The sequence below is a fragment of the Pseudopipra pipra genome, chromosome 1 (assembly GCF_036250125.1).
Source record: "Pseudopipra pipra isolate bDixPip1 chromosome 1, bDixPip1.hap1, whole genome shotgun sequence".
NCBI classification, from domain to species: Eukaryota; Metazoa; Chordata; class Aves; order Passeriformes; family Pipridae; genus Pseudopipra; species Pseudopipra pipra.
The window spans coordinates 7,112,602-7,126,142 of record NC_087549.1 but is presented as its reverse complement, the minus strand read 5'-3'; positions in this window follow the sequence as shown (position 1 = coordinate 7,126,142).

Here is a 13,541-nt window from a genome sequence, read left to right as displayed (position 1 = left end):
TAACCTTGGGAAGAGGGAGATGAAGGCATCTTGAAAGGAGGCCAGGGCATTTGTACCATTAGTAGCTTGGACAGATGGGAATCTATTGTGACTTCTTCTGAACTAATCGGGGCTTGTTGAAAAGCTTAGGTTTCTAAGAAAATGTTTTCTCTGTAGCTGTAATCCATGAGGCAGAGAAAAAAGAGTTAAATTCGTTCACCCTAACTATTAGAACAAACTTGTTGTTCAGCCATTTGAGAAGCCTTGTGCCCCAACCTCCAATACCACGACCTTCAGCAAGTCTCTGTTAAACACTAGTGTCACCTAGCCCCATACAGAGTTAACAGAAGGAGAGACATTCCCCTAAACATTTCAAAAAAAGATTGACTAAAAATGCCTGTCGTGGAGTAGGAAAAAAAATCACCGAAATTTGCATCTTGTCACTTTGGGCTTCTTTTGGTGCTTGAAGCATAATGTTCAGCAGTTACAGAGAAGTACAATTTAAAATTTCTTCATCAGAAGAACCCTTCAATGTATGAAAGTCTTCATTAACACCAAGGAGCAGTCATTATGGCCAAAAAAATTCAAATTTGGGTGCCTTATGTAAGAATAAGTATACACCTTATCAATTTTTCAGTATATCTGAGCACCTGCAGATAATATTTAAGATGACTTAATTACAGAAACCAAAATATGGATTAAAGGATTAGTTTTAGACATTAAACTGTGAAAAGTTTAGCTTATGTAACTTACCAGGGCCACATGGCAAGTGGTTGGGTTTAGATGTAGAATCACAAATCTTCTTAAATGAGGCAGGATGCAGCAGAGGTTCCAGGTTTGTCTTCCTTGTTTGCCACAAACTACTTCTTCCAGAAACCCCGTAGGGAATGAAAAGAAATGTAGGACTTAGGGTTCTTTTTCTGAAGTTTCTTTCTCAATTGTATTATCAGTTAGGAGTGATCCTGCAGTATAAAAAAAACAAAACTCCAACTAACAAACAAACAAAAAAATCCTCAAACAAAACAGTCAATTTAGGCCATAGACATATGCTCAGTGCGCAGCCACCTCTGCCAGCTGATGATATTATTGTGTTCAGCTGCTGTTTTGCTCTGAATTTGTATGTCTCTTCTTTTTCCCTTTCTGCAAGCACTTCAGCTCTGCCAGCAAAATGAGTCCTGTGAACACTCCCTAACTCAAACTGTAAAAATAGGTGATTAGAGTTATTTCAGCTAGTTGTGGTTGAAGAGGAAAAATATAACAGTGGTGAAATGGGGGTGGAGAGCAAGTAATTTTTGGCTACAAACAGTAACAGCTTCCACATACAGAAGAGAAAATTTGGAAGAAGACACTAGTTTTTCAAGATGAACATACTGAGTTCAACTTCACAGCCCTCAAACTAATTACCCTGAGATAAAACAAGTGGATTTTAACTTTTCTTTAAATAGCGAAGATAATCTGGTAGTGATTTAAAATGTCATAACAAAGAGGTTCAGGACTAGAGCTCAGCCAAACAAGCAATGTTCTTTCACATGCGGTTTTAGGTGGCGAAACACGTATTGAACAAATATCTGTGCTTTTCTTTATTAAAAGTTTCTGTCTTCCCTCTTCTTCTTCTAAATTATGCCAGTAAAAGCTGCATTTTTCAGAAGAATATCTAGTTATATGCAATATCAGCCAGGGTCAAAGATCTTCCTTTGCTGTTATTTCGAGCCCGCTCGCCATCCAGGAGCTGCACAAAATGTCAGCCCGCTTGTGGCCTGTGAAGGCTGCGCTCGAGCAGCACTTCAAAGAGGCAGCTCGGGGGAAATTCGTTCTCTGCTCGCTGTGGGGGCCTGTGTGATTCACAGAGTCCCCGCCGGCGCTGGCGACAGCAGCGTGGCCAGAGCCGTGCGTGGCTCTGTGTGGGAAATAAGGCTCTAAGATTTTACACAAAATTAAGCCATCCTACTTCAAGCAGAGTCTGGATACCTGTCTGAAATCAAAGCAGCTCCTATCCTCTCTATTATGCAAATAATACAATGAGGAGGCTGGAGTGGCAAATGCTGTCGGTAAGACATTACCCATTGTAGTTACCTGCTTCCGGCATTAAGTACTCCATGAAAATGCTACAGCAAAACCCCTCAAATTTCTTCTTAGAATAGCCTTCAACAAGCATCTTTAAACCAGAGCAATGAAAATCAGAACACATGGGGTAGAATCATGTTCCTTTGAAATATATGATTCTATTAAGAGAAAATAAAATATTTATAGAAATTAGATGAGCTAATGAGGATTTCATTTTGGAGAAAACTCATAAAATGCCAATCATATCAGGGCACATTTTTCTCCCTTTTTAAAATAAAAATTTCTGAAAGGAAATATTTACAAAAGAAGAAGAAGCAAATTAAAATAATTCACGGCACCCAATAAAGATGTTGAAAACAAGATTTTGCTTTTCTGGCTCAAGTGGAGTTTTTGAATCACCCCAAAGCAACCTGTTTTGGAGGGAAAAGAAAATCTGCTTTCAGCGAGAATATCTACTTTACTTTGTGCCAATTTGAAATAAATTTTATTATTGAAATTCCTCATAGACAAGGGATATTCCCCCTATGCAGACCTGTGTTATATGGACACAGGCAGTAGTGCTGCAAAGGAAGGGTTATTTCTGGTGAAGAAATTCTGCAGTTTCTTTGGTGTTCCTCTGGGATTAGGGACCCTGAGCGATGAGTGGAGGCGACTTTTCTTGAAAAGCTGATGAGGTTATCACTGCCAGTTTGCTGCCCCCTTCCTCCCTCCCTGCTCTGCCCTACTTTACCCTCATCCCACTCACCAATACCTAAACTACTTTTCAAAGAGTGCCAGGACTACAGGGCAGAATTTTAAGGAAAACAGAGTTGGCAGTGAGTTTCCAGAAAATGTAATGCTGATGGCTGCAGTGATGAGGAACCTAATGGATGAGCAGCTCAGATGTCTTGCTGTGAAGGGCAGAGGGGGCTGCCAGAGGCAGGACTTTGTCTATTGGCATCTTAATTGCCAGATTTCAGAACTGCACATAAAAATGCAAACCCTGATGCTGCCCCTGGCAGCTTCTTGGAGTTAGTCTGATTCGCACCAGCCTACAACACAGTGAAGAAAAGCTTTGAAGAGCAGGGAATGATGGCCTTGTAGGGAACAACATCAAAATCAGGAACAAGACGTATGAATTTACTGTGAATTTTAATAGCCACAGTAGAAAAGATAAGGCAATAAAAGCAAGTGGCAGCTAAGGAATTGACTGTGGATCCCATATGGCTTATGTCCCCTCTGTTAGGAGCAGACTAGGGCTGAACTCTGCTTAGATGACCAGAGAGGCAATGTAGAGAATGGCACTGAGGGCAGCGAAAGGAAATTCCCATTTTTTTTTAGTGACTTTACTCTGCCAAGATACACATCACAAACTTCTCTACACGTCAGTTTTCCTGACTATGAAACAGGGAGCAAGACTGAGCCAGGTGTGTCTGCAGTGTTACAGCAGGACCTGTAAGGCAGGACATTGCACACATCAGGGAGTGTGGGCTGCCCGGGGTTTGTAGTAGCACAGCTTTCGGAGACACAGCAGTGGAAGACAACACCAGTTTGTAGACTGCAACTTGCTTGAGGTCCTCCACTAGGAAAGGTTATGTGACTACTTTTGTAGTTTCTGGGGGCTGCAAAGAAAAAACGATTTCTGCAGCTGTACCAGATGCAAGACTAGGTGAGCTTCTGGAAGCAGAAGTTGTCCAGAGAGGTTGGGCACTCTCCATCCTTGGAGTTTTTGAGGCTTAACTGAATAAAGCCCCAAAGAACCAACCCTGATTCCATGGCTGACCCTCCTTTGAGTAGGAAGTTGGGTTACAGAGCTCCTGAGGTCTTTTCTAGGTTGAATTATCTTATAATCCTATTTTTATTTTCCAGTACCAATTACAGCTAAACAGTACCAGTTTATGATCAAGAGAATTTATGCAATTACTTACTGGTCTCTTGGTATTGCTAATGAGTGCAGAAACATAAAAGATACCTCCACTCCCCAGAGGATCTAGGAGATGGATCTAGGGAGAGGATGGCTTATATATAGGGCACGTTTCTTAAGGGGTTTAGCAGTATCAGTCCCCACTTAGTGCACCAGTCAAAGACACAAGGCTTCCTGTTATCTTGTCCCACCTACCTTATACACTCCCTTCTGTCATTTGTAACTCCTGCTGTGAGATACAGTGAAGTGTTCATTTCACCTCCCTGTCAATATTTATTGTGCATGTGCAATCTGAATGGTTTAAGATAATGAAATAAAATTCCTGTCTGCATTCATCAAGTCTGATGTATCTGCAGCATAAAATCTGAATACAGAACAACTTAAAAGTGTCAGAGGAGACAGTGAAATAGATGAACCTCTGTGTAATTGAATGAACAAATTCTTAGTCATAGCAGTGATGCCAGTGGGGAAAAGGGATTGTGGCCTCCCGGGTCCCTCAGCAAAACCCTTTTCTGGCAATTACACAGCTTTAAGGTTGGCAAATGCCAAAGATTCACCGGCAGACAATCTTTGTTTTCATACTACTACATCGAACATGTGAGGCACTTGTGGAAGATGTCATTTTAAGGAATGTGTCCATTTAAATGAGTGGCTTTTACGAGCGGAGATCATTTTAGGTTTAAGGATTAGAAATGGTTTGCTAGGCTTGAGCTGTGGGAATTGACTTATGATTACTGCCTGGAAAATGCAGTTCACCTGAAAATCATTACCTTAAGATTGCTTAAGTATTACTGGCTGATGTGAACAGTCTTGATTAAGGCAGTTTTCAGGATGTGCATTGCAGGGTATAGAGATTTAAAGAAAAACAGTGCTTTCCCAGAGCTGTCCATATATTTTGCATGATCAGTCAGACTTCCCTTCTCCCTCCAACATCATTTTGATACTGATGAATTCATTTACATAAATTATTAGATATAGAGTGGGGAGACAGAGTGCGAGAAGGAAAGGAGGAGAAGCGTCTTGGGCAATTCCTCTGGGAGCAGTGCAGGAGGCTACCAGGAGGGAGTTGAAAATTGGGACGATTTAAATTAGTCATTGGTAACTGAGAAAGTAGAACAATACCCCAGACACATAGTGAAATGTGGAGGGAAAGAAATCTCTGGATAACTACAGATACAAAGATGTTCCTAGGCCTGTGTTAGCAGAGAATTCTCAAGTCCATAACAGCTCAAAGCATGTAGCAGATTTAAGGGGAAAGAGAAGTGAAAGTTTTATTATTATTACTATTATTATTATTAATTTATTATTATTTTCTTATATTAGACAAAACAGGGAAAGGTATCTCACCTCCCTATAGATCAGAACAAATGAACTCCTATGGGGACTAATGGAACCATTTTAAACAATTCAGTTTGATTGCAGATGTCAACATCCCAAGTGAATTTGTAGTCTTGGGGCTGGAATCGTACTCATGCTCTACAGAAGTGGGAGAGAAGCCAAACACATCAGTGTCACATTGAAACCTGGCCCCTGGGGAAGCAATACCTCCCAGGAAACTCCCACTGGATGCTGGTGCTGTGAATCATGTGTGATTTATACTTGTGCTCTGATTACAACTAGTTTGGAGTTATTTTTAGCTTTCCATTCAGAAATTAAAATTCAACAGAAATGCCTTTTTCCCCCCCCCCCTAGAACTTAGATGCTTGAATGGAGCAGATCCTCAGATAAAGTTTCTGAGCAAAATCAGAGAATTAGAGAGCAGTGCAGAGTAACCAAGTAATGACACCAGCTGGAAACTGAGTTTAGAGATAGATCTCAATCCGGTGGTGTAAACAGGGAGGTGAAAATTGGAACCAAGATCCCTCCTACACCCAGTTTGGCCTGTTGGTTATTCTAGCTAGTGTACTATTGTGTTGTGAGTGTCTCTGTGGGCAGCTGACTGCTTCCCACCAGTCAAGAAGGGCTCTGAAAGACTTGCAGTGTTGTAGCCTATCACTTTTCTGGAGAGTTTCTCCTAGCCATTTATCACCTACAATCTCTTAATTTGCTTATATCCAGTTTTACTCAGGGTTTGACTTCAAACAATGCCCCCCCCTTCCAAAAATAATAAAAAAAAAAACAGAAGAAAGGGAGGAGGTACTGGGGTACTCTGCATCAACACACAGACTCAGTAATTCACAGACTTTCATTTCTCCCTCTGGCAATTCCTTTCCAAACACCCAAGAGGACATGAAAGTGGCTAAGTGCCTGTAGTCCCTTTTTTGTATTTAGATTCCCTCTAGCAAGACTCTACATTTGCATTTTTTACCCTCTTCTGTCTGTTGTCTGATTGTGGTTGTAAAAGAGAAGACTGAGGGCTCGTGTTTGACTTCTAACTTCACCTCTGCTGTGTGCAATCAGCAATGTTTTTCAGGCAGAAAGAACACGGGTAAAGTCTCATGTTTGCCTTTTGTTCCACATGAAAGGACATCACACATCCTGTTGTTCATCTGCCAAGGTTATTCCTCTTGGCTGCCTGCTTGCTTCTCCCATTACTTGGGCCTTAAACTCTGCTCATTCACTTTCCTGGAGTTTAATGTGCCTCTGCTTTCTTTCCCTGCTTACCTCAGGATTGCCAAGTTACCCTTAGTTCTGACACCCTCTGTCTTACCTGGGTTTTTTTTGGCATAAGAGAAATGTCACATCTGTACACACAAATCCTTAGTTCAGACCATGAAATATTTATGGATTACACAAGTATCAAAATTAACATTCTGACGCAGAAAGTGAGACCAAGACATAAAAGTGGAGTCAGCGACTGTGCTCTTGGCAGTGTGAACCTCCCAAACCCACATTGGTTTGGCACTGCAGAAGGGACCATGAGAACTCTATTACAGGAAGGAATATGGTTTTGAAATCCAGGTTTGTTCCAAGTTAGAATGAAACCCACAAACATATTGATAACCTCAATGAATGAAAAGTTCTGCAAGAAATTAAATACTTCTTGAGAACAAAATATCTTAGTTCAGACTTTCCTTTTTTAATATACTGCAATTAAAAAAAAACAAACACTTTTTTTTTTTTAAATCATTTTCTTTACTTCTTTTGGTCAAGTCAAAGCATAGAATGAGAAATGAAAAAACGAAAATCCTTTTTTTTCAAATGTCAGATATGGGGCAGGCTGACACTGCTGTCACACCTCTCCCCTTCTACTCCTCCTCATCCTTTCTGCAGTTCATCCCCATGAAATTTTGGCAAAAATACATGAGATTTTCCATATGTGAAGTAAGTGAAAAAAGCACCCACGCCAGGTTCTGATGAAATCCACTGTCATCCCAATCTGATATGACATTGCCAAACAAGGTGATTGATCTGTAGGGTCTATCTTACAGTGACAACTACAAAGTTGTGAGATCTGGCTACCAACCAGAAAATGTACTGGTAGACTTAAAGCAGTGTGTCAGCAAGTCCTTAATTTCTGCTTAGACCTGACAGCCTGTTATCAACTGCATCTTTGCTGCTTTGCTTCACAGGAATAGAGTCAGGGTATGTCTCATGTTTGTGCTGGAGTTTGGTGCTTGAGAAAGTGCATGGGCAGAACCCCCAGCATACCAAATGCACTGATGGAATGAGTTGCTGTTCCACAACCAAGTGTCAACTGGGAAAACCACTGTAATTCTGCACTGCAGAGGTCCAAGTCTGAATATCTGAACACCTGAAGCCTTTATTTTCTAGTACTTCATATGCCCACAAACACTTTTTAATGCAAAGCATTACCAAATAGTGCAAACAAACTAGGGGGTTCTCTTTTGTTAGTTTCTCCTCTGAGACCTCCAGTATTGCATCTTTGCCATTATCTCCTATTCTAGTGATTGCTTGATTGCTTGCCTGTCCCATCCTCTTCTCTCAGATTTTTTCTCCCTCCCATCTTATTGCCCCTTCATGTGTGCATTTGCTTCTCCCTTATCACATATTCTGGGTCTGCTCTCTCTTTCCTGGGCTGGAAACCAGACTGCACATTTGGCTTCCCCATGTAACTCCATCCAGAACAGCTTTGGGCACTCTAAATCCTGGGATGTGTTGCAAGGCCATCTTGAGGTCAGCGTCTCAACTGAGCTTTGTCTAAATAAGAAGTGCCTTGCTGGTTAGAAAACGTTGTTCTGCAGCATTACATTTGAGTTAGATTGTCTGTGAGGGACAATCTGTGTCCCTCTCTGCTGGGGGAATCACTTTGGGAATGCACTTTATCCCCATCTAATGCAGGCTCATCCTGCTGTCCCAGACTCCTTGCTGAGGTTAGCAGCTGTTTGGCAGTGTGAACAGTTTCTTCACGGGCATTTTGGGAGATTGTGGTTGGGAAAAAAAGTTCTGTTCCACTAGACATTTGTGAGTGTCCTGGAAGATGGACTGTCTTCCAAAGAAGGAAGTCTCATCTTACACAATGCTGTTCTCAAAGCCCTTCTGAAGTGGGTTTTTCCCATTGAATTACGACATGAATCAGGGACAGATCTTCCACTGAGTTGCCACTTTGCTTAGCACTGTGCTACCAATCCATGGAGTTTCTCCACACCTGTGTCTATGTAACACTTGCTTTTCTCCCTTGCTTTCATGGCTGTGATGGTTGATGTATACACGCTTTGAATTATGTGTTTCAAGAGGCATCTCTTAACAGTTGCAAGGGCATCTATTTTCCAAGGGAAATAGTAGAACTGCCCTAAGTGTTTGCTATGGCTTTTGGCTTCTGATAAGTCTGTGAGTCATCTGTCTAGAGGGTAAATTACTTCAGTATCTTTTTCATCTTTTTTTTTCAAAAGTAACATTTTGAAAACATTGCTACATTATCTGTGAACATTTACATCCTCAGTGCCAGATGATGGAATTTCCAAAACCTCCTCTATCACTTTCTTAATAAGAAAAGACAAATTTTAGGGTGGAAAACACGACTTTTTAAACTTTCTGAAGGATGTTGGTCTCTCTCAGGGAGTCTGGGGTGGGTTCTCTGCTGCCAGAGGGCAAAGCAAAGTTTCTACATCTGCAATCAGACAAATGAGAACAAATCAGCTCACCAAAGGGTGGTGTGAGCTTGGGGAAAGAATAAAACACACACATAGACCATGCAGGCAAACCACAGTAGAGCCAGGAATGTGTGCATGGGACAATTTCACTAGAGGTTTTTCATCTGTTGGGGCATAGGAAAAGAAAATTGGGATTCTGGAATTCTGACTTCCAGAGAATCACAGTGAGATGCCAGGAGAAAAACTTCAACCCAATTGCAAAAGAGCTGTGTCTCATACACTTTCTTGCTGTTTTTCTTCCAAGCAACTGTTACTGTGATGTGCTAACATGAGTGCTGCATTCAGTGTGACTCCAGCTCCAACAGCTTCTCGTGTGAGTAAGCATGAGTAGGAGCAGTGTTTAATTTCTCTGTGACCATACAACATTTGACAACCTTCTAGCACAGTGAGCAGGAAGAGTGAGCTGTACTTGGTGTTCTGAAGTATTTTGGTGCAGGCTGCTGTGCTACGCAGGTAGATTGGTAGTGTGCACCCTTTCTAAGAAGATGCTATTATTTAGCTGCTGAATTTAAAAAAAGACACCTGTTACAAATAGCATGTAGGCACAGTAATGTCAGATTCTCATCAGTTCTAGTACCTGTTATTGTTAATTGAATCATAAAAGTTACTTTAAGAGTCCTAACAGCCACTGGATTCTATCCTTCCTTCCCCATCCACCCCTTCATCTCATCCTCTGCTTCTTCATCTACAATGCAAAAAAGAAAGTGTTTGGTGACATGAGAGCAGGGATGAAGGTGGGGTGAAACTGGCAGCTGTCAGCAGTGAAGTACCTCCATCAGCAGGGAATATAGGAGAGTGGGGACAGCAGGAAAGGGAAAGATGAAGTGATCCTATTTATAAATGTATTCCCCCACTCCTTGCCTGTACTATGCAGATATCTCAGCAGCGCAGATGGATCTGCATACTGATGAAGACATGGGGCATCTATGAAAAATGCTGGATCTGGCTGAGCTCCCTGCAGACACAGGGTCTGCTTTCTCTTCTACTAGAGCCCAACACACTTGCATTTTTCAAAGCTTGGACATGCATGCCAGAGTCTGCTTTGTGGCTTTGCTTCTGCCTAAGAGCAAAGCCCAGTTTCCACTTCAGCAATCAGATAAGAGTGCAAAGCAACTGAATAAGAGGCTGAACCTACAAGAAAGAGGTAACTTCAAATCAGCTCATCAGTCAGCAACATGAATAGGGGAAAGTGAGTATCACAAAAAGGCAATGCAAATCACCAGCCAGCGTGCCTGGAGAAATATGAGAGATCAGCTTGCTGAGGTGCCTGGAGGATTGTAGAGAAAAATCTGGGCAATTCCTCAAAGCCAAGGCTTTGTGCTACACCAGCACTGGGAGGAACATAGTGTGGTTACTGTAGATTCTTTCACAGTGTGTACATCTGACAGTGCCATATGAATGTCAGTGAAGTGGCACAACAGCCCGTGGAGGTGGGTGTGAGAAATCTCATCTTTTCATTGCAGACATCAAAGAGTCCAGACGGTCAGGGGTTTTGGTTCCAACGCACCAAAAAGACAATGCTTCCTCCAGAGCCAGTGGGAGATGTGGTGTCCAGTGTGCCCCAACACTGGCCTGAGATCACACCACAAACCAGCGACAGATCGGTTCAGAGCTCAGGACTTGTGACTTTCAGGCCACCTGCTCTTTCTGTAGGATAATCCTACCCTGTAATCTTCTGCCAAAGTATTTGGAGAAGGAAAATGATTGGAAAGGATAAGGTCTGTGCCACTTGAAGTTTTGGGGGAATGGGATGATAATTATTAGTGTCTGAAAACCACTCAAAGGTCCCTCTTTAGTATGATAGCACAGATGGTATGATCTCCTGGAGGCCAGGGCATCCATGATCCTTGATGAGCTTTTTGGACATGTAAGATTCCCTTAATTCTTTCTTACCCATGACAGACTTAGTGCCCTTTCCAAAACGGGTCTTATGCCAGTTCCTGGTAAACAAATTTCTGTGCTGCAAGAAATTTTGTCGCAGCTGCCTGCAGTGAGCCAGACAGAAGCCAAAGACCTGAAGACTCAGAAATCTTTTAGGAAATCTCTCTGGAAAGGAGCAAAAGTCGCACTACAGTAAGCCCAGGTAGAAGCACTGGGTCTGACTGGCTCTGCAGCTGTCAAGGTTGAAAGCTGCTTTCAACTCCTGCAATGAGGAAGGAGTCCTCCTAGAGCAGGGGAGCACCATGCACCCGGGGTGCCTCCTTTCCATCCCTGATCCTGCCACTCCTTGCTCCAAGCCACTCCCTCCCTCGGAGCCAACACATGGCTAACACAGCAGCATTCCCACCCTGAGCAGCTCCCAGGAGCCACTACAGCAAATCTACCTTTGTTTGTAGAGTGACCCCCTTGAAATAGCATCCAGGGAGATCTCTAGAAAGGTTTTGATATTTCCTTCCTGGCATAGACCAGACATTGCTGCCAGTACAGCCTGTTCAGCCCGATCAGCATGATAGATACTCCTGCAAGGAACACAGTTTTAGCTGTTTTAGTATGTATCTGCCATCACCATCTGCTATTTGTTGGCATGAACGTGTACCATAAGAAAACTAGGTTCAAGGGGGAAAAAAGGGTCTCATTAAACATTAGAGTTTCAAGTTCTCTCTAAAGCTTGGATTATGCTTTGTTTTAAACATTAGATATTCTCACACAAAGCACAGTATGTCTGCTGTGCTTGTGTTCTTATGTTCTGTGCTTTCTTTTTCTTGGTGAGCATTGCTATTGCTAGAGGTCTTCAAACAACAGTTCTTTCCTTACAATAGGCACTACAAACTCAGTTAACTTAGTAAGATAGTCCTTACAAGGTGTAGAAGAACTTCTAAAGATGAGCAGGAGAGTTTTCAGATCATGTGCTTGAAAGAGTCTCACTGCATTCTTGACTAGGACTTTAGTCCTTCTCCTTATCTCACTGGGATTTTCTGTCCCAGTTAACCTGAATCAACTAAAGAGGGTCCTGAACAGAAAACCGTCCACAGGAATATGAGTGACATCAAATAGCCTTATCCCTCCCTGAAAGTAATTCCACAGAAGTTTTGTGTGCGGTATTAGCGAGCAGTATTTGTAGAGTGCTTTGAAGTTAGGAAGCACTATATAAATGCTAAGTATTATTAACTACATGAATCAATCATCTTCAGAGAAATATAACACTGCTAAAGACGGGAGAGCCGTCTCTCCCTTTCTTAATGATAACCAACCCCCAAAGTTATTCATAAAAAAATACTTTTAAAAATAGATCAAATGATTTCCCCATCCCGTGATAATCCCTCTGATTGCCCCCATGTTTCAGTTCACTGTATCATCTCAGAGATCAAAGGATGTGTCTGAAGCTGGCAAACCAATCCCACAAAGAAGAAAACCTTCTTCTGCTGTAGATAAACAAAATACAATTTCCAGATAACATCATGGTTCTGATCAAAATAGCTGCTTTTCCAATTAGATTTCAAAGAATTCTTAATTGTTATTGATTTAATCTGGAGATGTGCAGATTTTTCCACTTAGGAACCTGTTTCACAGGGAACTTATTACCCTGGGGATTTCAGTTACAGACAGGTTTTAGTAAGCAGCAACAGCCTGGCTGTCAGGCAGGTGACAATAAAAAGGGAATCTGTCCAGATACAGGAGACAGTGCTATTTGTGCTTCTGTTTCCTGCAGCAATTTAGAACACGTAGCCTTATCCGTTCGGAAACAGCAGCAGACCTCACATCTGCATAAAGGCACTTGTCTTTAAGCTGTAACAGGCAGAGGACTTAAATAAAAAATATCATTCCTATATACCTAGTTATCACTTCAGTCTTTCTTTCTCCTTTTTTTATACTTATTAATTTAAAATGTGGGGGTCTGCCTAGAAACTTCTTCTTTCTCTTCTCAGATCAGATACCAATATTCAGCGCATATATATATATATTCAATAATATATATATTATATTTATATCTAAATATAATTTAAAAATATTGAATCTAAAAAAGACACCTGTTAGAAATAGCATGTAGGCACAGTAATGTCAGAGTCTCATCAGTTCTAGTACTTAGATTCTATACTGTCTGCTGGGCTGCCATTTCAAAGTCAGGTAAAACAACAGGGTGTGGGAAGAAGGGAGGGAAATTGGGACTGCTGTTCCACATACAGGTTACGTTTTGGAGGAGAACAACAGGAGATGATTTCTTGTCAGGCAGCAATAAGAGAAGGAAGAATGAAAAATAGCCCCCCAAAGAAAATTGCTCTGTCCTGGGCAAATGACAGTGGAAGCCTTTGGTAAAGTGACAATGGGGGATTTAATACTGTCAGGTAGGTATGACAGTGTCAGGAAGAGTGACTCAGGAAAGGTGAGTCAGAGCCAGCTGCCACAGGGAAAACAAGAGCCCGAGTCATGAGCAAGTGCCATCACTCAGTGCCTTCTTGCAAGGCAGCTGCTCCATAGTTTGACCTCAAAGCTCAACTCCCTGTGCCCACCATATCCTGCATGGACCATGATGGGATGTGTTACCACGTGGGGACTTTGCTGTCAAGAGGAACAGAGAAGGCTTGGGTGAGAATCACTAGTAG